Source organism: Polyodon spathula, chromosome 1 (assembly GCF_017654505.1).
Source record: "Polyodon spathula isolate WHYD16114869_AA chromosome 1, ASM1765450v1, whole genome shotgun sequence".
Lineage (NCBI taxonomy): Eukaryota > Metazoa > Chordata > Actinopteri > Acipenseriformes > Polyodontidae > Polyodon > Polyodon spathula.
In genome coordinates, this window is record NC_054534.1 from 53,666,014 (window position 1) to 53,693,750 (window position 27,737).

The 27,737-nt window shown below is 39.8% G+C and overlaps 1 long non-coding RNA gene across 4 annotated transcripts; it reads left to right on the plus strand.

The window, feature by feature from the left end:
* LOC121319684 lies at positions 1-27,534 on the plus strand. 4 transcript variants are annotated; one of them, XR_005950740.1, is made up of 4 exons: positions 1-71; positions 16,945-17,065; positions 19,269-19,414; positions 27,271-27,534. It is a non-coding gene; the product is annotated as an uncharacterized LOC121319684 (long non-coding RNA). The 4 variants fall into 4 exon arrangements; XR_005950741.1 differs by lacking the exon at positions 27,271-27,534 and adding an exon at positions 2,097-2,138 and having other exon boundaries at positions 12-71; positions 19,269-20,437; XR_005950738.1 differs by lacking the exon at positions 27,271-27,534 and having other exon boundaries at positions 19,269-20,437.
* The last annotated feature ends 203 nt before the right edge of the window (positions 27,535-27,737 follow it).

Consider the following 27,737-nt stretch of genomic DNA (forward strand, 5'->3'; position numbering starts at 1 on the left):
GGACCATAGAACTGAAAATGGCTGCTTATATGTTGGGATGTGAACATTATACACACAGCTGTTTACAAAAAGTAAGTATAATTAAAGTTACTGTACTATTGGACGTTATAATTAAAGTAAAAAAGAAAAAGTTAATTAATTAATTAAAAAAAAAAAAAAAACACATGCAGTTTTGCACGTGGAAGCCACATAAACGAAAAATCTAAACAAGTTTTCTAAGCAATTGTATGAAGCTAAAAAGTTACTAAACTAAACACATAGCTGTAGTTTGGTCGAATTTAAATTTTATGCTGGTATTTCATTTTTATGTGGTATGAGGACAGTCAAAGTAACGCGGATATCCATAGTTAAAGTTACTGTACTATTGGACGTTATCAGGCATAGTTTGGACTGTATTATGTGGATGTTAGTCTAGTTTATTAGTACTTTATAATGATGAAAAAGTTGTCGCCTTTAAATTCTCGTACTGTGTTTGCATACTTCGGGTATTAATATTTACTGTATAAACACACATAGTGTAAGTGTAATATATAAGTAATGCAATTGCTTCTTGATTTCCTGCAATTAGTGCGCTCTACCCAATCACTACATATAAATATGACACATTTTCCTAGCACGTATAATTTAAACTTATTTTTAAATTGGTATCATAAACGGGTTGATCGTGCAGGTGGCATAGACAAGTACAAGAAGTAACTAGCATAAGCCACATGTTTTTGGCTGGGACAACCACAGCCGTTCAACTTTTCCGTGATTAATTATATTTGGACGATGGAAGCACTCGGTTTCAGATTAAGAGGTTGTTGATTCACCAGGTCTCATATTACAAATAAACATTTGCCCGATGATGTAACAAGGGCTAAAAAACAAGCAATTTGTATGATGCAAAATATACCTTTGATAGTATTTGTTCCCTTTTGATTTATAATTATCACTTGTTAGACATCTGAGTATTGTTGTTTTTAAACCAACAGTAAAAAAAAAAGGCTGTATTTGCAACGTGTGAGTAATGTTAAATTCAGAATGTTTTTTTTTTATTTATTTATTTATTTATTTAAATCAGGCTCCTTGCTGCAGTTAAAACATACCAGCTGTCAGTGCTTTGTCACGATAGTCTAAAGAAAATGTCATCAGATGGATCATTTTACAAGTGAAAGAAATAGAAGGTTCAGTATGCAACAGGACCATGAAAGATATATATATATATATATAAAGTATAGATATAATGTATGGATATATATATAATCTTACAGTAATACTACATGTATGGTGGTTTGTGTAAAGTAAGCACAGCATTTGTAGTTTTGACAAAATGAAGTAAAACAAACAAACAAACAAAAAAAACATACCGAATCATATTATTTTTGGTTTTTTGTGTATTACTGAATATGTTATGGTGGGAAAGTTTAATGTTAAACCACCCTAAAATTACAATTTCTTTCTAGATCCAGAGATTAACAGTCAACTTAGAAAAGACCTTAAGCATGACAGGTAAAAGTTAAAAGAAGCAGGCAGTACCAGATGGTCTAGAACAAAGTTTAGAAGTTATATAATATATTATATAATATATATAAAATATATATTATAAAATAAAACATTGAGAAACACACACATATATTATATATATATATATATATATATATATATATATAATATATATATATTATTATATATATAAAAGTTGTGAACATGGAAACTTTTGTATCAGTCTAGGTCTGAGCATGCGTAAAATGATTTGCTCCTGAAAGCAGTTTTTATTTCTCTTGTAAAGCAGTTTCGTTAACTTGAATTAGTAGGGTTCTGGATTAAAGACCTATTTCTGTATGTGATGTCTTGAAAGCATTTCAATGCTGAGTGTGCTGTTAATTATTAATGTTACTTTTATGTATTACTACTGTCTAAATTACATGACATTTACTGTAATGACAAATGTAATGTACAGTTTTTTGTCCCCCCCCCCCCCCCCCCCCCCCCCCCCCCCCCCACCCCCCACACCCCCCCCCCCCCCCCCCCCCCCCCCCCCCCCCCCCCCCCCCCCCCCCCCCTGCGGAATAAAGTTTGGTGAATATTATTGTGATATGTCACCTTTTTGACAGAGACCAAAAGCAATATCACTGTGAACAGTGTGGAATTTGCAGGTATGTATGAAACTATGACACTTTAAAACTGTAAAATATAACTTTATAAACTGAAAAAGGACAGGATTTTAATTTACGTTGTTTGTCCAACTCCGTTGCTAAAATTTACTTTACCTGAAGTTAAAAGAAGTTATAAAGTATAAAGGCCAGGATTACAGATTATTTAGCTGCATACAGTGCTAACAAACTGGATGATAAGGCTGTTTTTTGCCAAGATGTGCGTCATCTATCTAATAACACTTCACAGTGAGAAAATAGCACAGCTGACTGATTTAGACACTTCTGATATGTGTTATTTATACAACCACAGTCCAAAAGTAAAATTTTATAAAATGTCTGAGATTATGGAATTTTGTTAATCTGGCTTCACAGAGCCCAGTTAGCACAAATATTGGAATACTGTACCTTAGGTTGAGGATCTAATATTACGGGCAGGTCCAGCAAGTTCGTAAGCAGTTTAATAAGGGTACTAGTATCAAGTACTTCATTGTAACCACATTTAATGGTATTGTTAACAACCGATTTCACTATAACATAATCTAAAATCTTGGCTAAAGTGATATTGTATTTGATTTTAGAAGACTTATTAAATTAGGACAAAATAATAATTAACGGAGGGGGTCTATGATTATGCCTCCCGATACTATGTTGCTTGAAGATGCTTGAGAAAATTTTAGAAGTGCAAAATCCTATAAAGTTATTTCATACACTATTAAAAGTTCATCCACCAGTACCCGTGTTCAGAAGGGCACACAAACCGGAAGATCTCTGTGTTTGGATTCTTAGTAACTATACCTAAATAATTATTGTTATTAGTATTATTTACTATTTGATAGCTGCCGGAAATAGGGTCCACTTACATGTGTTACAAAATGCCAGTACATGGTTACCACAAAGATTATATTCTAAATATAAATAAGTGCAAATAATTTATTATGGTGAACTAGGGTGCCGCAAGTCGGATTCAATAAGTTATATTATTCAATTATAGATGTTAATAGTTTATAGTGCATTAGCTGATGATAATAGGTGTGGTACTAGGTCATCACAAAGTCGAGTGCGTATAGTCTTCAGGGTACGCATCAGAGAGAAACTAGTTCTTTTAGTCATAAACAGGTGCTTTTATCCGAAAGCTGGTTGACGAAGTCTCTGAACCCACTTAATATGTAGTGTTATCTTGTTAAGTCTCATCCAAAAATTGCAATAGTAGGAGGTTTCTTTCACAGAGCCCAGTTAGCACAAATATTGGAATACTGTACCTTAGGTGGTTAAGTGACTAACTTAGGGTCACACAGTAAGTCAGTGGCTGAGCAGAAATTCAACGTGGAACTTCCTGGTAATAAGCCCCTTTCCTTAACCACTGGACCACCAAGCCTGCTGGTTCAGTCTAAACGGGAGGGTCTTGAGGTGGTGAAAGGCAGGAATAGACAGAGCAGTCCTGAAGTTCTCTGTTAGGTGGTTCCACCACAGAGGGGCTAGGAAGGAGAAAGAGCAGGCATGGAAAAATGAGAAGAGACAGAAGAGAGAGAAACAGATGGAGAGATGGCTAACTAAGGAAGGGATTAATTGAAAGTACATAGGTTGAGGACGTGTTGGTTATATGGTCTTGTAGCTTGTAAAGTCTGTAATGCATTGTTGTTTATTCATTAAAGCCTGCAGGAGCAAAAATAAAAAACAACTACAACAGAGGTGTGTTTACTGTGGACGCCCTGCTCTGCTGTTGGATCTCCATTCCTCCACTGCCAATCATTTTTTTATTAATTTTGGAGATTACTAACACACTTTTTGGAACTGGATATGTCAGGATGTTTATACAAAGATGCTTAATACCACATTTTTATTTTATTTTTTGGGACAGTGTTTTTTTTCAATGAACTGCTAGTAATCTGTTTGTCATCGTATTCCTGATTTTGTGTTTTAAAGCATACACATTATTCTTTTGTCTTTTCATTAAGTATTGGTAAATAGTATGTAAATAAAGTGTAATTGAGTTTGATACATTTCCCATTTTCATGTATGCTATAAAGCAGTTCTAACTTCAGTTAGGTGTATACAGTGCCTACAGAAAGTTTACACCCCCTTGAACTTTTTTCCCATTTTGTTGTGTCAGTGCCTCAGAGTTTACACACCATACTCCACATTTGTGGGGGAAAAAAGTTATATATTAAAAATACACTGAAAGATCATAATTGGATAAATGACCAGGAGTCTGTGTTGACCATGCGGTTAGGGTAGGCACATTGCGTAGCGGCCTTCCCAGTGCTGCAGTACCGCGGCGCACGCGTAGCCCGTAATATATATATATTTTATCTCGGGGCACAATGCTAGTGGGCGTACACACTATGTTAACACTTAAAACCACATAGTGCAAGCAGTGCCTCGGTGCTAATGCACAAAACCAGGCCCATGTCGGGGTCCCACCCCTGTATGGCCTGCAACGCCAGCATCCCGCAGGAGGACAAGCACTCCTTCTGCGTGCGGTGCTTGGGCGTCCCACGTGCCACCATGGCCCTCGAGAGGGATGGGGCATGTAGTGTCTGTGTGGTCTTTCAGCCTTGACTGAAAGAAGCCCGTTTGGAAAGAGAAAGGGAGGCGAGCTCCGCATCCTTCACGGCCGGACCGTCAGCGGCTCTGGGTGCTCCAGACGACCTGTCCCAGGATCCCCTGTCGAACGTTGCCAATGCACAAGCCGCCCGAAGTGGCTCCCCATCTCCACAAGCGAGACGGGTGAACCTTTCTAAGCAGGCGAGGGACATTATGGACCTCAAGGCCCTAGATGGCTCAGATCCTGGAGCTCTTGGCTAAACAGGTGCCGGCGCAGGCCCCTGTCCAGGCCCCGCTGCAGCCCCAATTGCCATACCCCCCCTCCCCCAACGGAGTGCAGGGGTGGTGGGAAGGGTCATCTCTGCTGGTGCAGGAGGATACGCTGTCCTTAGCGGCCTCATGATGAAGCTTCCTTTTCCTTTGACATGCAAGTAGGTGAGACCCTTGCTTAGTGCCTCAGAAGCCAGTACCACCCAGCTGTCCAGCTTGGTCTTGGCACTCATGGGACATGCTGCAGCTTTTCTGCCGGTCCCCTGGACGCCAGCTGCAGAGCCACGCTGGTCCATTTTAAGGACACAGGCACTGACTCCTCGTCCTCAAAAGTTCCCAGCCTTCCCAGATTTTATGTAGGGGATACGCTCCTCCTGGGACAGGCCGGCCTCGGGGTTCAGTGTGCTAAAACAGGCCGCACCGCTCGCTTCCTTGGAAAGCGCGGATAAGCTCGGCCTGGTGGGGTTTCCCCTGGTAGACTCCACCATCGAGGCCATGGTTAAGGCCCCGCCGGGTGGGCTAGAGACCCGGCGTGCCCAAAGCATCTAAAGCGAGCCTGTGCAGCAGAAGTGCAAGCAGCTCGATTGACTAATACAGCGAGTGCGCTGACCACGTAATTTGATGGTGTACTGCCCGAGGACCCGCTCCCTGAGCCTGTGGCCACGAAGGTGCGCTTCCTGTCCAGTACACTGCTGCTGATATCTGGTTTTTAAGGGCAAGCCCTTGGCCGGAGCCTGGCTAGCTTGGTTGTGGCTCGTAGACAGCTGTGGCTGACACAAGCCAGAGTCACTAATGTGGATAAGGCTGCGCCAATGACGTGCGAAGTATGGCAGTTGCATGCGGTGTTCCTTGCCCTCCACCACTTCCTTGCATTTGCTGATCCGGACAGACAGCACAACAGTGGTGGCGTATGTCAACCACCAGGGAGGCCTACGGTCCCTGGGGTTGCATCGCATTGTTCCTAGTGGCTTCCAAGTGGCCCAGGAGAATATGATTCTTGACTCTGTGTCAGCTGTTACACGGCCAGCCCTGGGAGATTCCACTTTGTTTGGATCTCCTCAGTCAGGCAAAAGGCTCTCTTTGGCACCCGGAACCGGGCAGGTTCCAGCTATGGGTCTGGCCCTTGAAAGGGACCGCTGGCTAGCCCTAGGGCTATCAGACACGGTTGTGGGAACGATGCAGAGCGCTTGGGCAGACTCCACTAGCCTTTGTATACCTATAAGTAGAAATATTTTCAAGCTTTGTGTGTGGCTGGGAACCATAACCCCATTGCTTGCCCTATGCCAGTCATTTTGCAGTTTCTGCAAGAACGGCTCGATGCTGGAAGGTCGCTTTCCACCTTGAAGGTGTATTTAGTGGCTATCTCTGCTTGCCATGCCCCCATAGATTCTATATCTCCAGGTACGCATTTTTTGGCTACCCGTTTCCTTAAAGTAGCATGGTGATTACGCCCTCCTAGGAGGACTGTTCTCCCCGAATGGAGCCTTAATATTGTACTACAGGCTCTCATGAAGGCCCCGTTTAAGTCCTTACACTCCATAGAACTAAAGTACCTGTCTATGAAGACAGCCTTCCACTTGGCTATCACCTCCACTAAGTGGATCAGTGAGCTGCAAGTGATGTCTGTGCAGAGCTCCTGCATGCGTATTTGGGAAGATGACAGCAGGGTGTCGCTGCACACCAACCCCGTTTTCCTCCCCAAGGTGATTACAGCCTTCCACATTAATCAATCTGTGGAACTGGAGTCTTTCCCTTCTTTTCAGCTGCCTCAGTTTGCTTCAGTGGCAGATGAGAGATTGAATTTCCCCTGCCCAGTGCATAGGACAAGAGCTCTGCGTCAATCTGACCAGCTCTTCGTCTGTCACGGGACACAGACCCTAGGACAGGCCCTCTCTAAGCAGCGTCTGTCACATTGGATTGTTGATACAGTCTCGACTGCATATAATAGTGCTGGCTTGCCCCCACCTGGTAGGGTAGCCGCACACTCCACTAGAGGGTTGGCTACATCTTGGGCCCTTTTCAAAGGTGCCTGTCATTCTGACATTTGTACTGTGGCTAGCTGGGCTATGCCCAGGTTCTCCAGGTTCTACCGTATTAATGTGGTAGACTCTGCCTTGCCTTCTGTAGGCACAAGGGTCCTTGAAGGTGTAAGTTCTCACCGCTGACCTCTGGGTTAGACAGTGTTGTGTTGTGCGTCCCTCATATGCTGCCGTTCCTTCTCCTTCGTGACGGCTTTGGTATACATTATCCCATACTTAATGTAGTGGTGGTCATCTTCGAATTGAAGGAGAACTTTAGGTTACTTACCGTAACCCTGGTTCCATGAAAGAGAAGACGACCACCACCCGCTTCGGTCGCCCTCACCTGTGAGTGACAGTTTTATTACCTCGGTAGGTGGGACCGAATGCGTCATCCCACGAAGGGGCCTTTTGGCAGCTCTGGTGTAGAGAGCTCAGAACTACCTACCCGAAGGGCAGGAATATCTCATACCTAATGTAGTGTGGTCGTCTTCTTTTTCAGGGAACCAGGGTTACAGTAAGTAACCTAACGTTTTGTATTAGCTTCTCCAGGTCAGTGGTAGTAATGTGTGAACAGTGAACTTTGTCTTTTTCTCCTTTTCTGTATCTGTTAATAGTCAACAAAAACATTGGCTAACATTGCAGATTATGTCAGCTCTGTTTACGGAGTGATTTGAGACCAGCACGGAGGCTTCATTCATTTTAATTACAGTAAATGGAAACATTGAAAACCACCAGTTTAATGTTAACACGAAGTAGAACCTTGTTTGAGGGACTTTTTTTTCTCTAATAAATTTTTTTTTTTTTTTGAAAACTGTAACTTTTTTTTATTGTATCTGTTTTATAAGCTGGATAACACACTCCAGGGCTTGTGCATTATGTTGCATTAACATACAGCTTTTTTGGTTGAACCCTGTAGTGTTATCCCTTACTTTACAAGCTGCTGTGTTGAGTGCACATGAGCACAATACACGGAAACTTCCAAGTAAAGAGTATATTTTAGACACTCCAAAACTATGTGACAGAGAGTTTAGACATTTATTTAATTTGGAGATATTCTCCATGTATGCCTTTGCTTCTTGCTTCTGTAGCTGAGTTTTTAATGTCTCAAATGTTGGGTTTGCAATGGGATCTATAAACTATGCTGCCGCTTCGTTTCTGTGGAAAGGTTACATAATTACGGACCACACATTGAGAACCATTGTGCTACAGTAGCATATTTAGAAGTAGTTACAATGTAGATGGAAGAAAGCATTTTAGATTTTTCATGTTTAAGTGGACATTTGTTCTTTTGATAAATATTTCTGGTGCTCCTAAGATTGTATTCCTAACATAGCCCAGCTACTTCACAACTGTATTGTGTATTCATAGCTTTTCACAGCTTGGGATTATGTACTGTATTGTACCCTTTTTTTCCCAGTAACTATTTACACAGTTCAGAACATGCTGGAATATAAACAAATTACAAAGTAAAATTACAAACCTTGAAACAACTATTTATGTATTTACTTCACTGTGACGTGTATACCTATGACTAAGTAACTGTTGACATCTGTCAGTCAAAATGCAATGCCACCTGCCTCCCTGATGGTCTTACACTGTCAAGCACGGTAAATCGGAGTAGTAAAGCCATGATAAAGTAAAGCACAGTAAATGTGTGGTATAAGCATGGGAGAAGGATGGTAAACAGCAAAATTACCATGACAACGTATGATTAACTTTCATAAGTGTAATGTTATTTGCTTCTTAGTAAAACAAGGCGCCAACGTACTACAAATAAGCTGCAAAAGGTAACCATGAAAATAAAAATGTCTTGCTCAAACTAGGGATGTGCATGAGAGATATTTTGACTATCGATAATTCCACAGCTGTTGAGGTTGACTAATCGAATAGTCGCCCCCCCCCGGCTTCCCATTCAAAATGAAACATACATTAAATACGAAATAATGCAATGTGACAGTTATTGCAATTGCAATAAATTCTGAACTTTATTTTAAAATACTTAGCTAACACAACAACTTTAACAACTTTGTTAAATAAACATTAGGCTTTGTAAAAAATACCTTCCTATTAGGAGACATACAGAAATGCCATAATAACAGCAGCAATAACATAAGCATACCTGTCAGCTCTCATGAATCTCATGTGACCTGCCTTACCATTAGCATCCTAGTGGCAATAATGTTTTCCAGTCATAACAGCGAAATGCAAAATGCATTAGACTAAATAGCTAGCTAATTTATACAATCCACTTAACTAAACGATTTACTTTTCCCACGTTTTCAAACCACACTCAACATATAGACTACCGGTCTATGTTAAATCAAATCGGAAACATACCTGTGTGTTCAAGTTCCAGTGAATAAAAAATAAACAGCCTATATAGGCAATAGCTTGCTATGTATGTAGTTAGCTTAGTAATATTAATAAATAAACGAATGAACAAAAAGACTTGAGTGGCATTAACGCACTAGCTTTCCATGGAAGCAAAAAAAAAAAAATAATAATCCAAACAAAAGCTTTAGGAATAATTAGGCTGTCAATGTCCATTATTATTATCGTGTTCACTTATTCTTGTTTAAAAAAAAATCAGCATGTCCACATGGTCCAGGAGAAGACGAGTGCGCGGTCTGTTTACTATCGGGCCCGCAGCTGAGAATATTCTCTCAGCTGGTACAGAGGTTGCTGGGATGCACAGGTTGGCTTTCGCAAGCTGTGATAATTTCCTGTACCTGCTTTCATTCACCTTCCACCATGCCAGAGGGTCTTCATAGGGAGGAATGCACTCATCTTGTGTGTACTTTTCCAGTTCCGTTTGCAGAGAGGTTGTGGCGTCTCTGTAGTACTTATCTCTGAATAAAGTAGCCACAGCAGAATCCTTGTCAGAGCATTGTTGCTTTGCGGATGGTCATGTTGCCTCTGATGTACCTGGTTCCTTTTCTGCGATATCAGTGTTCTCCGGGAGACTTGAAAGTAATTCCCCAACTTTATCTTTGACTGCATTCCTGACCGCATCCTCTGTAAACTTCAGTTGTTTGTGTCTGGGGTCTAAAAATGAAGCGATGAGCGCAACCTTCTGCGCTGTTTCTGTGTATTCAGGTGCCAGACGGCGACTCGGACACAGTTGTTTTAAACTGTGAGACTTTTGTAGACTTTCCTGCGGTAGAAATCAGATGCTTGGACAGCAGAGTGGACGTGACGGGGTACATCATAGAGATCAATACCTCCGACTCACCGCACAAAGCAGTGGTAGAGAATTTCAAGGAGCATAACACTGGCAGTAGCTCCTCTAACGTCCCAACTGTCATTAGTCAGGTCAAGTGTGCAGGCATCTGAAAGCTTTGTGTACACCCTGTCAGACAGGACTGCGACAACTGCCTATCTCTGTTCCTGTAAGCGCTCAAACATGTCATAGATTGAATTCCATCGGGTCCAGCAGTACTGCACCAGTCGGTGCTCAGGCAGAGTTTGCTGTTTTTGTTTCAGCTTCAGAGCCTGAGTAGCTATTGCACAGTGATGAAAATGCGACACGAGGCGGCTGGCCGCACCGACTACATTATGTATGGCACCAAGTTTAAAACCATCGTTGATGGCAAGCTGCAGAGTGTGTGCAAAGCACAAATTCGAGTCCCATTCAACAAACTCTGAGTTTGCCAAGATGATGTTGCTGGAATTGTCCTGAACACAGGCCGTGATTTTTCCCCTGTAAACCCCAATGGTCTACAGCGGTGTTGAACACATTTGCGAGATTCTCTGCTGTATGCTTCTCTGGCATGGCACAAGTCTGTAGAACTACGCTTTTCATTTCCCAATCGTCTGTGAAATGTGAGGTTATTGTGACGTACGACTCGGTAGTCAGTGCAGTCCATGCATCTGTAGTAATCGCCACCTTCTCAGGCTTTGACAAGTTTCTGCAGACAGAAGCTGCTGAATCCGCATGCATTTTTTCGAGTCGAGTGGTAATTGTTTTTTGTGCAGGGATTGTGTATTCAGGTTCCACAAATTTCATCAACTCCCGAAATCCCTCACCTTCAACAAAACTTATTGGAAGCATGTCCTTTACCACCATATTAGCAATAAGGGCTGATGTTTTTTCAGCACGTACATTGTCACACTGACAAGGCCTTACCACAAAGGATGCAATGGCAGTTTGTTGCGGTCCTCTTTCCTTTTCTGTCGTTGCTAGCGTCCCAGAAGGATGTTTGGCTTTTAGGTGAGTTAACATACCAGTTGTAGATTTGTGGTAGTTTTAATTGCACTGCACATATTTTACACTTAGCAGTGTTTTCATTTACTTTGTCAAAGTATTTCCATGCAGAACTTTTCTGTGAGGAAGCCATCGTTAGCCGAGGTACGTTCTAGTTTAGCCAATCACAGACAAGAAATAACAAATCCCACCGTCCAGTCAGTCTTCATTACCGCTACATAGAGAGCCAATCAGCAGTACAGGCTTTAACCCATTGCAGAAGTAAAACACAGGTCAGTCGTTTTTTCTCTGGAAAAAGCCGAAAAAACCTTTCACTGGCCGAATGAAATCGAAAAAAGGCAGTTTCTTATAGCCCATGCATTACAGAGATAATAAGAACAATATAGGTAGCTGCTTCTGAATCCAGGGCTCAAAGAATACCACAGGCATTTGCAGAGCTTTTTGAGTTGTTATAATAATAAAGTAATGACTTGGATCGCGTTATTGAGGAGTTTGGTGATAAAACGAGTGATCAGGAGAGGATTTATCAGTATGCACGTCTATAAAGAAGTATGTGAAAAATACAGCGAACAAGAGGTGGGGCTTGGCTGTAGCTATAGTACTGTGTTTTTGTTTTTTTTTTGCGATTCAATGCATTTTGAACCTGTTTTACTCTGAAAGAAAATTTTAAACAGTGCTTGTAAAATAAACAGTGCATTTGAAAATAAATTGGGCCTGACTGCATACATGAACCGCAAAAGGTTAAAATAAAATCAATATATACTTTTTTTTTTTAAACTTTAGAATGTTGGATTCACTTGTTGATAGGTGCCATCGTAATCGAATGTTCAAGATTAAAAAATGTCCCCGTCAGATGGTAAATTACAAATAAAAATACAAACCTATGCAGAAATAAAATGGCTGACAAAAACAAAAGACTGACTAATTAGAATAAAGTTAATGCTACCTAAATATCTATCAGTAAGCTAACAATCTGACAGGTAATTTATATATCAGCACAGTAAATAAACCAAATTGCAAGGAAACTGGCAACACGGTAACGTGTCCGAAATATATTACTCATGTAACATTTGTAATGGAAGATTAGTAAGGGATATGTGAAAAAAAAATAACTACAAGAACAGATACAAAATCAAATCATGAATCGTCTTCCCTTCAGTGTCTACTGTGAAAATAGGATCCAAAACCTCTCATCCTCTAAATCAAGATCCTCGCCCCCACTGGAGTAATCACAATCACGTTCATCCTCCAAAACTAACTGGATTGCAGTCTGTGCATCTATCTTAATAACTTTTTTCTCCACTCCTCACAAAATTAGCTCTTTCTGTTTTTCCATTTTCAGCAATATTTTTTTCCCCTCATAACCACAAACTTAAATGCATTTTCAAAGTTCATCTAGCCTTTCCTTCATTCCACGTAACAAAGCCTATCAGTACACAGATCACATTTCAGTGCCATTTTAAATGATGCTATTGAAAAACAAACCAGGCAGAACTGTGAAGGGATGGGGTCCGAAATATTCAAGCTTAACCCTGAGGTAAATGTTCCGGGGCCTGAAATATTTAGGCTCTGCCTTGAAAGGGTTAATGTCATCATCATCTTTCAATACATGGTTTTGTAATTCTGTTTTAATCCAAACCTTTTGAAGCTTTATTCAATTACAAAAGAGCCAGTCAAAAGAGCCATTTTAAATACCCTCAAATGTTATATTAAATATTAAGTTAATTTCTAAATGCATTGTCCCTCATCATCTCATCTTGTATTTTGATTATTAACCCATTAAGGTAAATATAAATGATAGTTGTTTCTCTAGTGTTAATTCATTTAATTTTCCAGTATTTATTTTGAATCTGTTCTTGAGTTTTATTCGGTTTTTATATATTGTATGATATTCTTTGGCGGTTCTTCCTGGCACAATATGTATAGTAAATCGACAGTATTTGAACAAAAGTACTTTGTTTCCTTTGTTGTCTTCCACAACCAAATCCTTAAATCTTGGGATTTTGTGAGTTTAGGCATTTTTTTTTTACATTTCGCCACAATTTGCAATTCTGTTTTAAATTCCACAAGCATGTAAATCCTCCCTATTGAACTATAATATAGCTTTACATTTCGCAAGTAAGAACAATCCTCCTGTTTCTAAATGCAATCTTGTTTTAAATCTCACATGTGTGTACAATCCTTCCTGTCTGCGGAGTCTCCAATAGAAATGTAGGAATTTGCTGCCACTCAGTAGTTGGGTGGGTTTAAAGTATTCAGAAGGAATCAGTGCTAGATACAAATCAGGAAGGAGGGACAATGCATAACTCACTGCACTGGCAAAAGGGGTGAAGTTTATGTGAATTGAGTAACCATTTCCAGTATTTTTCTGGTGTTACGTGAGATAGCCATAGTCCAAGTATTTTAAGTAATAGCATTGTATCGTTGTAAGTGTTAACCCCACCCCCACGTCCCACATCCCACATGAGCAACCTGTGGCCCCCCCAGGATTTGGAGATTGCCTTATCTGGCCCTCCAGTGAATTGAACACTCCTGTCTTAGGAGGTGTTCCTATGTGCAGAGACTATTATATTTGTAATTAATGCATGCTCATTAAGTACATATTTAAAATGTTATACTGAAACACCTGCCCAGTTTTGAGGGTTTGCAATTACTAAAAACGTAACTTCAACAGCAAGGTTTGCTTGGTTTCTAAGAGCTTCTTAATAGTAAAAAATAAATTAGTACATTTGCCTCTCTACGCTCGGCAGTTACAAAGCTGGGGGCAAACTAGAGGACTAAGTTAGGCGCCTATGATTGAGACACAAAATACTTGGACTATGGCTTCTCACGTATTAAAACACATAATTGTTGTACTGCTTTTAGAATGAAAAACTCAGGTACCAGAATTTACTCAGTGTTACTGAATAAGAATGTTTACTGGTCCAGCGCTTATCTATACTCAAACTATTTAGGTTTTTGTTATTATACAGTTAAACTGTAAATGCAAAAGCTTTATTTTTTACAGTTGGTTATTAGTTGTCAACATTGGAAATGTCAACGTCCTTAAATTAGGTATTTGAAAATTCTCAAAATTGTCTTGAAGTTCCTTAAAAAGTCCTTAAAATTTGTATCAGAAAAATTGTATGAACCCCATTTTTACAACATTGGTTTGAGTTCAGCAGAGATTGTATAGTTTTTGCAGATGAGGTTTTATAAAATGTGTTATGTGAACTGGGCATACATGTAAAGGATTTGATCAGTAACATTTAAGAAAAAACTATGTTTGTTAATTAGCTTTGTGTGATTCATCAGGTTGAACCATCTGGTAAAAAGACAAGTTGTAAGTGAAGTCATTTCTGAATTTCTTTTTCTATAAAGCCAAGTTCACATTTGCTTCTGAAAGTGGTGTAAAATGGATCAGAATGTATCCGAGGGCATGTACAACCCCTGACCCCTGGCCGAAAGGTTGGTTTTGCCCCAGGAGTTTGTCAAAATGATCATTGGCCACTTTCACCCATGTGTCTTAGAACAGGACAACCTGAGGGGATGACTAAATAACTTGGATTATCGTGTTTTCTGTAATAACCGACTTGTGATATGCATCCTATTATACTCATTCCCATTGATTTGTTTATATTCAGTTCTCAGTGTGAATACATATGTGTATTATATTGTCCCTAATACAGTTAGCTTTTAATTAATTGAACACTGACATTTGTGTTCCTTATGCATGTTTTTAACATTATTCTAATTAAGTGGATGGTTAGTACTGAGGATGGTCTTGAATTGATCATGAATTGAATTGATGATCATGTTTGCCCTTTTCACTTCTGCACTGGTTGTTTACCACTTTTGGCTTGTACTTCTGTATAAACTAAGTGACCATTTGTTTGCATAAACTTGTAAATTTTTGCTACCTTATTTAATAGTGCACAGATCTAATATATGTCTCTCAGTTTATCAACTGTTGTCTAAGGCACATAAAATTGTTACTTGATTTCAAATCAGGACATTATTTGTCTTTCATAAAATTACGTGAAAAACATCCAGCGGCATGATTGGCTAACAACATTCTATAGTTGTCTAAATATTTCAGCATGAACGTAATCTACTGGTCACTGGCTTCATATACATATGCCTTGAGAGTTCTATTTTAAATAGTATAAACCAAGACAAAACATTTTTCTGGCCAAAAATGTGTGTGTCTTATATATATATATATATATATATATATATATATATATATATATATAATATATATATATATCATGAGATCTAACAACTAAGTGATCAACTATGAGAATACAAAATATAAACACCAAATTTAAGTGTTTAAGTAAAAAACAGTACAGTAATAGCAGACGTCAGTGTTTTGTTTATTTTTACTATGAGTAACACCCAGTAAGCAAGCAGGTCTGCCTGCCCCTCCTGAGTTTAGAGGATGTGCTGAGTCTGAGAGTGCAGATGAGAAATGCAAATTTGTTTAAAATATAACAGTATGGATCATCATTATTGTAAGGAAATAGTAATTTTAAACATCAAAATGACATATCAATGTATATAAAATAGGTAACTAAGCAGTTTTATTCTTACCTTTTTGTAATTTTGCTTTACTTTTAAAGAAAAAACAATACATTCCTGCAGTATAAAAATAAATAAATCTATACATTTGCATATCTACGAATAAAGAACAATTTCTGCAAAATAAATTATTTCAGCCAAATTGCAGACTGTACAGCCAAATATAGGGACTATTTATTTATGTATGTATGTATTGTTTGGCACATGTCTTTATTCAAGGCGACTTATAGGGCAGTGCAGGGTTACAATGCAAAATCTATATTTAAATACAGTATAGACATAGCAGTAGTGCAAGGATAGGGAATCAGCTGAGGATCCAGTAACGTAGTGCTTAGGTCATGTGAATACAATACATAGTAGGAGGGGTGAACGGTGGAAGGCAGTGAGAAATGGGGCAGTCCTGAAGTTGTCTGGTAGCTGGTTCCACCACAGAGGGGCTAGGGAAGAGAAGGAGCGAGCATGGGAAGGCATAATCATTTAGCCAGTAGAGGATGAGCGGAGAGGATAGAGAGGGGGTGTAGGGAGACACAAGGGATTGGAGGTAGGAGGGGGCAGTGTGGTGAAGATAGAGGTAGGTAATAACGGGTTTCGGAATTAAATGGAAACAGATAGGTAGCTAGTGAAGGGTTTGAAGCAGAGGGTAGTAGAGAGGTTGGGAGAATACAAAGCGAACAACAGAATTTTGAAGGAGCTGAAGGGAACGGATAGCTTAAGCAGGGAGACTAGCAAGGAGGGAGTTGCAGTAGTCCAATCTGGAAAGTACAAAAGCTGCTTGGACTACAAGTTGAATGGAATAAGTAGAGAAAAGGACGGATTTGGTAGATGTTGCTAACAAAGAAGTGGCAAGTGTGTCAGGGAAGAGATGTGTTGAGCCAAGGGAGAATGATGGAGAGGTCAGAGGAGGGAGAGGAAGCAGGAGGAAGTAGAGGAGATCATATGTAGGTGGTGGTGTGTGTGATTCCAAGCTGAAATGCGGAAGATGTGTGAAAGGAGAGGAAGATCTGGGCAGCATCAGGGTAAAGGTGGTGGGAAAATCGAAGAGAGATGAGAGTGCCTAGTGAGTGGGTTTCCTAGACGTCCATTTATTACAGTACAAGTGTACAGCTCATTGTATGGTATTACTAACTTAATGGATCTTTACTTGTCATCATTGAAAAACTTTATTAGAAGGACCAAAAGGTGAAATTGTTATCTGCTTTCTTAGAGCATATAGATGTCCTCTGTGTATGCATTCAGCTTGGGACATGGCAAACTGCTGGGAGAAACTGGACAAAGAAATATTCCAGACTCCGATGCCAACTGAATATCAAAATGTAACTGTAAAGGTAAATAACATGCATCTTTTTTCATTAATAATTATATTCTATAATGTTGTGTTCTAGCAAAAACATAGATAATACACCAGAACTGTTTGCAGAGTACTGAAATAATTTTGCTTTAGTATTTAAGTAAGTAATACTTTTTTAGCCTAGGTTCTGATTAAGTCCCACCTCAGCCTTGTGTGCTGTGCGAAGCAGACGGCTCTCCTCGCCCCTTCCCCAGGATTCAGTTCCTTTCTGCTGCTCTGCTCTTCGAGTCAATATTAATTCTTGCTAGCGCCTTTATATGTATATACAGTTTGCCCCAAGTGGTATACTGAGGCCAATATCTCCCTCAGTGCTAAGTTTAATGCAGATGAAGGATACCAGGATTCTTTTGAAAGTATGGGTTTTTATTGCACGTACTCAGTGTGAAAGGAAAATTGACAAATATGGGAAAACTCCCAGCTCCAAATAATGAAACAAACCTTGCCGACAATGGCACTAACTAAACCACAGACTCCCTAACTATCAGAGGAGGGCTACTACCTTTTCCTCTTAAACTACCACAATAAATGGATTATCCACGCAGTACAAATAATAAATACCAGGTTTTTGACATTCAGTCCATAGAATGCTTCCTCCTCCTTAAGAACATGTGGTTTGTGTAGCAGGCAAAATAGCAAATTCATAACAATAACAGTTTTTATTCCTTTCTGTTGTTCTTCCGAAATCCAGCGTGCGTGTAGTCTGTCTCCCTGTACTCGGTCCGCCATTGTACACATACGGCATCCTGCGCTAGCTGTCTGGTTTTTCCAGACAGATTTTCGTGCCACAAAGGACATGCCAGTGTTAAGGACTTTTAGCTACACTGTGGTGTTGATTTCACTTTTCTAAGGGAACGTTGGAAAATAAGCTGGCCCGCTGTTCAAGGCACTGCTGTGCCTCCCTGACACAGGCACAGCATCCAGATTCACTCTCTAGGAGTTAGAGCAGGACTAAGAGCCTGCATTTCTCTAGATCATCCCCTGGCTCGGAGAGTTCTGCCCAGGAAGATGAACAGAAGCTGCTGTAGCAGGCATTCTGATAGTACTGACCTGGTTGTGGGGGAAATCGAGAAGCTTTTTGAAGCTATAAACCAGCAGCAGACCCTTTTGTCGGAGTTACTGCGAGGCCCTGTATCAAACTTGTGGTATAGTAACGAGTGCTTTTAGTAGCAAATGATTTGCAAACAAAATGTGTTAATTAATGCTTTGAAATTGAGTCAATGAGGTAGTTAAACATTTTTCACATTAAAAAACGTCATTGTTGCAGGTCACGTACATCACTTCCTGGCTACAAATGGGGTGTATTCCAGGTGTGAGGTCAGTTGTGTGGACTGGACCTCACAACTTGCCCCATGGCAGATATACTGCATTTCTGCAAGACATTTTTTTGACAAATGAAAATCTCCCTCCACACTTAAGGTCTACTTGGCAGCTATTTCTCCCCAAAAGCATTTCTGCTTTCCATATCAACCAGTCAGTAGAATTGGAGGCCTTTCATCCACCTCCTTTCCAGTCTGACAGGGAGAGAAGGCTCCATACACTCTGTCCAGTTAGGACACTGGTGTATTATGTTGACCGCCTATTGTATTGCAGTGATTCTAAGACTTGTATGTGTTAAATTCTAAATACTATGGTTGGTGAATGTAATGAGTGCTTTTATCAATGGGACAATAGAACAGGTGATTAATGCAAAACAAAAACATTAATTTTCCAAAACAAATGCATTGAGTTTGTATTCTATTCCTTCTCAAAAATAGATAAATAACTTTCTTTTCTTTTACAGGTAAGAGTAAATGTGAGTCTTGTGGTTTTAAATTACATATTGGTTGTTGTGTTCCATGTTACAGCAAGCAACTGGGCAATACAACACACTAGTCAACGTGAACTACGACAGACCACATAAGTCTCATTGCAATTGTCCTATAGTACACAGTAGACTTGATCATCTAAGCAAAGATATCACACAGGAAAAAAAAAATGTCTTCCAAGTAATTATGAATATTTGAAAATGTAAGTTGTTGAAACGCAATACAGAGCTAAACAATTACGAGGTACAGTTGCTTTGTTTGTCAACATGATACAGGTATATCCCGCAACCAAGAATGCTTATTTATTTATTTTAGACATGCATGAACAAAGGTAGTCATTCACAATTTGTTTGTGTCATTTTCCTTTTTCTGTAGATTCTGTGTAATGACTGCCAGACCTATTGCACTGTACAGTTCCATGTGCTGGGAATGAAGTGCAGTGGTTCTGGGTCCTATAATACAGCTCGGGATGGAGGATTGATTAATCAAGAGCCTCAAGAATCATGAAAACATGTTATATTGTAGGTTTTTTCTTTCTTTCCACCAGCAGTCACATTTTAAATAAAATTGTATTTATCTATTCAGAATTGCTTGCCTTAACAAAAAATAAAACCGTATTAATAATGTGTTATATCAGTAGTAAAAAAAGTGTTCCTGCCATACTAGAAATATTGATCATCACTTTGTATTCAGAAGAAAGGTTCAGCTACCACTTATGTCTTGTCATCTTGATACGTGCAAATACCTGGCAACACGTTTTTAATGAAGGTAGCATTATTTAGTTCTTTAAAACAGGCTTTTGAGTATCAGAATCTACAGATTTACTTAGGTGTTTATCCAGATGTCACACTTACATTTTTAGCTATATCTAGACTTGCTTATGGTTGCAGGGGTGGTAATCCAAAGTGCATAGTAGTTTGAGACTCTCCATGCTTCACAGTGAGTTAAATTACACCCATGAGCGTGTTACCTGTAACCAAGAACCTAACTATATGTATAGTAATCTGGAATTTATCTGTTATTCAATGGAACTCTTATTTCCAACCCAGTACTTGTGCCTCCCCATGTATTGCCATTTCTAATGATATATCATCCATAACTATTCAATACTCAACAGTGCTGAATTTAGAAGTACTAAATTTAAACTTAAATTCAATGGCAAATGTTTTGACTAGAAGATAAGATGCTGAAAAAGACTTCTGGGGGAAGCATGAATCATTTCTAATGATAAACTAATCTCTACATAAAGAGGATATATTTATTTTAATGAGACTGATAGCTCTGTGTTGAGTATGGTACAGACATACTTGCTGGCTTCTACTGAAAGGCTTTCATATTCATAATTTATGATTTTGCCATTGTTTAATTTGACTTGTAGCATCTCACACATACATGTAAATGTATCAGTTTCCCCCTAATTAATGCAATTTTTTGTATTATGTGTTATTCAGACATGACTTTATTTTGATGAATCAATATGGGTCAGAATAATGGACAAAAATTCAAAGAGCTTAATAATAGGAGCATGCTATACACCTCCAGATTCAGACGGCGAGCAAAATAATAATTAGAAATGCCTGTAGCAAAGGAGAAGCCATACTAATGGGGAATTTCAACTTCCCATATTAGATGGGAAAACCCGGTGAGGAGCACAACAGATGAAATTGAAATGGTGGAAATGACAAATGATTGCTTCCTAACACAATTTGTCAAGGCACCAACTAGAGGGGAGGCATGCCTTGATTAAGTCTTTTCAAATAACAGAAACAGAATAAATAAAACAGAGGTCAGAGAACCACTGGAAAACTCAGACCATTTGAAGTAATGACTAAAGCTAAGGTTTACAATTTTAGAAAAGCAAACTGTGAAGGTATGAAACAGACTAACAAGTAGATTGGAGTAAAATAGAGAAAACATCCACAGAAAAAGGATGGCTGTTCTTCAAAATTGTAGTATTAGAGGCACAAAACAATTACATCCCTAAAGTAGACAAACCTAAATGTAAAACTAAATCGCCAAAATGGTTTAATAGATCAATTAAAAAAAATATTCAGCGAAAAAAAGGCACTTTACAGAGCATTAAAAAGGGACCAAAAAGAAAGTACACAGAAAGAGTACACAGAACTGCAAACGCAAGTCAAAAAAGAAGTTAGAAAGGCCAAGAGAGAAATAGAAATGAACATTGCTAAGGGGGCTAAAACCAATTCCAAAATGTTTTTCCAATATTACAACAGCAAGAGAACATTCAAAGAGGAGGTTAAATGTCTAAGAGATACAAATGGCAAAATCATAGACGAAGAAAAAAAAAAATAGCAAATATATTAAATGATTACTTTTCACAAGTTTTCACAAAGGATGATACGGACAACATGCCCCACATGTCAACCTGTTCCTATCCAGTTTTAAATAACTTTAGCATAACTGAGGCAGAAGTGTTAAAGGGACTAGGAGCTCTTAAAATAAACAAATCCCCTGGGCCGGATGAGATCCTCCCAGTAGTACTCAAAGAAATGAAAGAAGTAATTTACAAACCGCTAACCAAGATCATGCAACAGTCTCGAGACACAGGGGTTGTACCGACAGACTGGAAAATTGCAAAAGTAATACCGATCCACAAAAAGGGAAACAAAACTAAATCAGGCAACTACAGACCAATAAGCCTTCTATTATATGCAAACTTATGGAAACTATAATAAGATCCAAAATGGAAAATTACCTATATGGTAACAGTATCCTGGGAGACAGTGAACATGGTTTTAGGAAAGGGAGATCGTGTCGTAACTAACCTGCTTGATTCTTTTTGAGGATGCAACATCAATAATGGATAATTGCAAAGCATATGACATGGTTTATTTAGATTTCCAGAAAGCTTTTGACAAAGTCCCGCATAAAAGATTAATTCTCAAACTGAACGCAGTTTGGATTCAAGGAAACACATGTACATGGATTAAGGAGTGGTTAACATGTAGAAAACAGAAAGCACTGGAGGAGTATTAGAGGAGAAACTTCAGAATGGAGTGAGGTAACCAGTGGAGTACCACATGGGTGCTAGGGTATTAGGTCCTCTGCTATTCCTAATCTACATTAATGATTTAGATTCTGGTATAGTAAGTAAACTATACCAGATTTGCAGATGACACAAAAGTAGGAGGAGTGGCAAACACTGTTGCAGCAGCAAAGGTCATTCAAAATGATCTAGACAAGATTCAGAACTGGGCAGACACATGGCAAATGACATTTAATAGAGAAAAGTGTGAGGTACTGCACACAGGAAATAAAAATGTGCATTATAAATATCATATGGGAGATACTGAAATTGAAGAAGGAATCTATGAAAAAGACCTAGGAGTTTTTGTTGACTCAGAAATGTCTTCATCTAGACAATGTGGGGAAGCTATAAAAAAGGCCAACAGGATCCTTGGATATATTGTGAAAAGAGTTGAATTTAAATCAAGGGAAGTAATGTTAAAACTGTACAATGCATTAGTAAGACCTCATCTTGAATATTGTGTTCAGTTCTGGTCACCTCACTGCAACAAGGATATTGCTGCTCTAGAAAGAGTGCAAAGAAGAGCGACCAGAATTATTCCGGGTTTAAAAGGCATGTCATATGTAGACAGGCTAAAAGAATTGAATCTATTCAGTCTTTAACAAAGAAGACTACGTGGTGACCTAATTCAAGCATTCAGAATTCTAAAAGGTATTGACAATGGGATCAATAAGCTACTAACAACCAAAAGAGCAAGATGGGCAGAATGGCCTCCTCTCGTTTGTAAAGTCTTGAAACTTTAATATTGTGTGACATGCAACAGTCCAGGTTGCTAAATTAAAAAATATGTATTTGTTTAACTTTGTTTTAGTTTTTTTCTTGTTTGATGTTTCTGTTTTAAAAAAAAAAAAAAAAAAAAAAAAACTGTCCCTCTCAAAAGAATATTCAGTGTGGCTACAAGAATTCAATACATTATACAATTGAAAACATATCCATGTGTTATTAAAATATACAACTTTTTTTTTTATTATTATTGTTTAATGGCTCATAAAATACAAGATCGATAATACAGCCTTTTTCAAAGTGGCTGAGTCCATCAATACTATTAAAAATATATAGAAAATGCTTTTATCAGCATAGCTTAACAGGTAACATGAATGAAACTGGTTCTATAACAGGCTAACTAGATAGAATTTTTTTTTTGTCCAAAAGGGTTACTTGATCAAATCAATAACAAACAACATAAATATGTCCACCGCGTAGGTATATATATTTTGAAGTTTAATCGTTTATCCTAGTCTTGGTAGTCCATAGTATTTATCGGTAAACTAGATTTTGTACTAGAAGTGACCACAATAGATCACTGCAAGGTAACACGTTGATTGCAACATTTATATTACAAACACGGAGAAAAAGCTGCCACAAGCTGAAATTATATGGACATGGTTATTGAAAAAATAAGCCTTGATGTCACTTGAAATGTCTTGATTTTCACTCAACTGAACTTACTTTTAAATGGTTGTTCGAGGCTCTGTGGTTGCCATAGCAGCAATCAGAGGTTAAATTCTGATGGTACTCCGTACCGGGACTTATTTTGATGTTAGTACTGGGTACCGGGACTTATTTAATCTGCTTTTCATCCAACGCGGATGCATTCCATCCCCTCACACAGTCCACTAACGCAACGCTTCTCAAATGCGCTTTCTGTTTTTGTTAGCTGCAATTGGCCACTATTAACATCAGTATAATCACTGCATGTTGATTGGCCAAGCTTTCATTCTGATCAGATTTCATTTTGGCATGAGTCACAAGTCTCCGCCCATTTCGCTTTGTGTCAGTGCTCATTCATTAATCAGCGAGAGAAAACTTCAGCAGTGCAACGTGAAAACAGCAGTATGGAGTAATTATCATTATTATGAAGTAATAATTATTTTCTTTAGTGTGGCGGAGAAACTATCTGAAATATTTGAAACGAACATTGGTGCACATGAATTTGAAGGCAGAAATCCAAGTCAGTGTTCACCATAAATTACATAGTTAATCAGCGTGTTTTGCCTTGCAGTGATTTACCACATTGCCAGAATTTGCCAAAGTGATGTGTGGACAGTAGGGATTAACAATAACAAAAAACAGGATCAAAGCGCAGCTACAGTCTTCATGCTTTCGAACACTGGTCCAACTTGCAAGGTACATGGTAAGCAAAACATTTTGTTTTGTTGTCACCCTAGTATTTTATATTATGAGGACTGTAATAAACGAAAACCAAAATGGTGAGTTGTTTTTTTTTGTACAATGCACCCTTTTCTAAAACATTTTGAAGAGTTTATTTAAGTTTTCACTTGCATGCACATCTAAAAAAAGGCAGAAGTAAACCACAGTAATGATATTACTTTATGAAAATGTGTCTTTTGCCACTTTTGTTTCTTGTGCAGAAACGACAATACTAGTACTATATATATATATATATATATATATATATATATATATTATATATATATATATATATATATATATATATATATACACACTGTTTTCTGACTTGAAAAAATTTTTTTGGAATAGATCATGGTAATTAATCTACACAGAAACACAACAGAGAAGCACACAGAACATATCATTGTAAGATAAGTAATAAGTACAAAATAAATAAAAGAAACCGGGATATATGTTCTAATCCAAGTAAGAACACTATGAAGATTGAAATGGCCAAGTCAAGTATATCATTAGTAGTCGTACTGTCGTGTAATACATTTGAGGGGTATTGCATAGCACAGTTGTTATATACAATTTTTTATAACATCATCCCTTTTTTGGGATATCTTGAAATAAAACTCAAGATAGTGTAATATTTCTTAATGCTTGTCATTTAAGGTTTAACTTACAGTAAGTGTTATATTGCAGTACATTACTGGGTGGTAAAAAGCTTTCAGTATTTTCAGCTTCTTTGTTTATAGTGAATTGGTTATAATTGATCAGTTACTTTTTAAAGCTTATTTTGAATTAATAAATGTATTGTGTACCAGCATGTATACATTTTTTAAGTATTTATTCATTGGCACTCAAATTGTCTCAGTTTTTTCAAATGTTTACACCCGGCTGTGCATTCGAGTACCTGCACTTTTTTGTTGAGTATTTCACCAATGACAGCAATCATGCTTTGAGTTGTAGGGTTTGTTCCAGTGGTTCTGGTTATTGGTCTTGACTATTTGATAAGTCTCAGCAGGGCATGGTCGCCTTGATTGCAGTGATTTGCAAAGTCGTTATCTGCTGCTCACAGCTCTCGACCTCCAGGGCACTATATATGCAATGACACTAACCTAGGGCAACAGCACTTAGTGCCAGCTCATTGAAGGGCCTCATCACCAAAGGGCCGGTAGTCTAAACTGTGGTAGTCCACATGAGGACAGGCCAACCCGGACCAGCTGCAAACCTTTCTACCAAAAACGAATGTGAAGGCTTCAACTCCAGACCAGGTTTGCATATATTTCTTTTCAGTCTATCGCTTAATGCTCTTGCTCCTGCTGTACCTGTATCTTTTTGCCTCCCTCTTGGCACCACCCTCTCCCATAGCCATTTCTACTCCCTCTCCTCTACTGCTCCCTACCATTACTAACTTTAATATCAACAAAATCCAGTCCTCTGGCTCCTCCCTGCTGCTGCAAATCTAACTCTAACTTAATCTCTGCCTCTCCTCCTTTCGTCTGCTCACCCTCCTTGCGCTCTCTGGTGCACTCTAGAATTGTTGCTTGGCTTCTAACAAACCTGACTCTACCTTTGCCTCTCACCTCTCTCTTGACTTCTTAGCTGTCACTGAAACCTGGATCTCCCCTGATAACACTACTACTGCAGCCGCCCTTTCCTCCATCCTGTCCCACTCTCCTCGACCCTCTGGATGGGGTGGGGGAAAAGGACATCTCCTTCCCTGCTCTTCTCTGTCTCCCCTGCTCTCTCCTCTCTGATTTAGCACCTTTTGAGTTTCACCCTGTTGAAATCACTTCCCCTTGTCGCCGCCTCCTCGTTGTTCTCTACCGCCCTCCTGGACCCCTTACTCACTTTCTTGTTGAGCTTGACTTCTTCCTCCCTCCCCTTTCCCTCAACTCCTGTTGTTCTATTAGTTGACTTCAACATCCACTTCTCCAACCACAACCACTCTTCTGGATTTCTTCCCCTTCACTCCTTCTGTCTCTCCCCCCCCACTATCACAATGGGCCGTCAACCCTCAGTCACTCCTCAATCTCTGATCACTACATCATCATCTTTCTGTTGCTCCCATCCCTTCCTACTCTGCCGACCCCCTCTGTCATCTGTCGTAACCTCCATTCTCTCTCTCCCCCTGTATTCCTCTGCTGCTCTCTCGCATCTCTCCTCTATCGACTCCTTCTCCCTTCTCTGTAGGCATGTTTACCTCCACCCTCTTCTCCCTCACCATCCTCAACTCCCTTTGCCCCCTCACTTCTCGACTTGCCTGCCTGCCCCAGCCCTGGCTTGCGCTCTACTGAAAAGGAATGGAAGAAAACCAACCTCCATCCTGCCTTGGATCTCTAATGCTTGCTGCTCTTCCTTCTCTACACTACCCTCTGCCAAACGCTCTCACTTCCACTCTATCATTTAGTCTTCTACTAACAATCTCTATAAACTTTTTGCTACCCTCTCCCTTCTTAGCCCCCCCTTATACATCCTCCTCTATCTCAGCTGACGACTTTGCCTCCTCCAAAATCGCAGACATCGCAAACTCTTCAATCCCTAACCTCCTTCACCAGCCGCTGCTTACTGACTCCCCATCACCCTTCGCAACCCCTTCAAATCTACCCTTTCTCGCCCCTCAGACTCTTATATTTGCTGCCTGCTCCACAGCCATAAACCCACCATGTGTGCTCTGGACTCCCTCCCCACTGGCCTTTGCTCTACTCCCTTTCATTTCCTCTCAACACCTTACAGCTGTCTGGTTTTTTCCCCTCTGCCTCCAAAAAGGGCTGCATCACCCCCATCTTTAAAAAAAAAAAAAAAAAAAAAAACAACCTCCCTTGATCCCTCATGTCAACCCACTCTGCTCCCCCCCCCCCCCCCCCCCCCCCCCCCCCCCCCCCCCCCCCCCCCCCCCCCCCCCCCCCCCCCCCCCCCCCCCCCCCCCCCCCACCCCCACCCCCCCCTCCCCCCCCCCCCTCCACTCTGAAACTTCTCTTCTCTCAGTCACCAACTCTACTCTCTGCCCGTGCTGCCTCCCTCTCTGTCCTAATTCTCTTCGACCGCTCTGCTGCCTTTGACATTGTCTCGTTGACTTGGGACTCTCCGGCACTGCTCTTGTCTGGTTCTCCTCCTACTTCTCCAATTGTAAGTACAGGGTGTCTTGGTGTGGCTTAACCTCTACCTCTTGCTCTCTTTCAACAGGTGTCCCCCAAGGCTCAGTCCTGCGACCACCTCCTGTTTTCTCTGTACATCTGTTCCCTGGGTCCCCTCATCACATCCCATGGCTTTTTGTATCATTTCTACGCTGATGATGCCCAGATCTTCTTCTGTTTTCCCCCCTCAGACATTTACTCCTGTATTGCTACTTGCCTCACGGCCATCTCCACCTGGATACACTCGCATCATCTTAAACTCGACCTCTCCAAATCAGACCTCCCCCCCCCCCCCCCCCCCCCTCCTTCCCCCCCCCCCGACCCCGATGGTCTCTCGAGCTCTGTTCCACTTGAATCCACCACTCGCTCAACCCCCCTCAGTTCATCTCTACTCTGGCATGCTTGTGTCTCTACTTCCTCAGCAACATAGACAGAATCCCCCCCTTCCTCACAGAGTACTCCAAGCAGCTCTTAGTTCAAGCCCTGGTACTGTCCCACCTTGATTACTGCAACTCC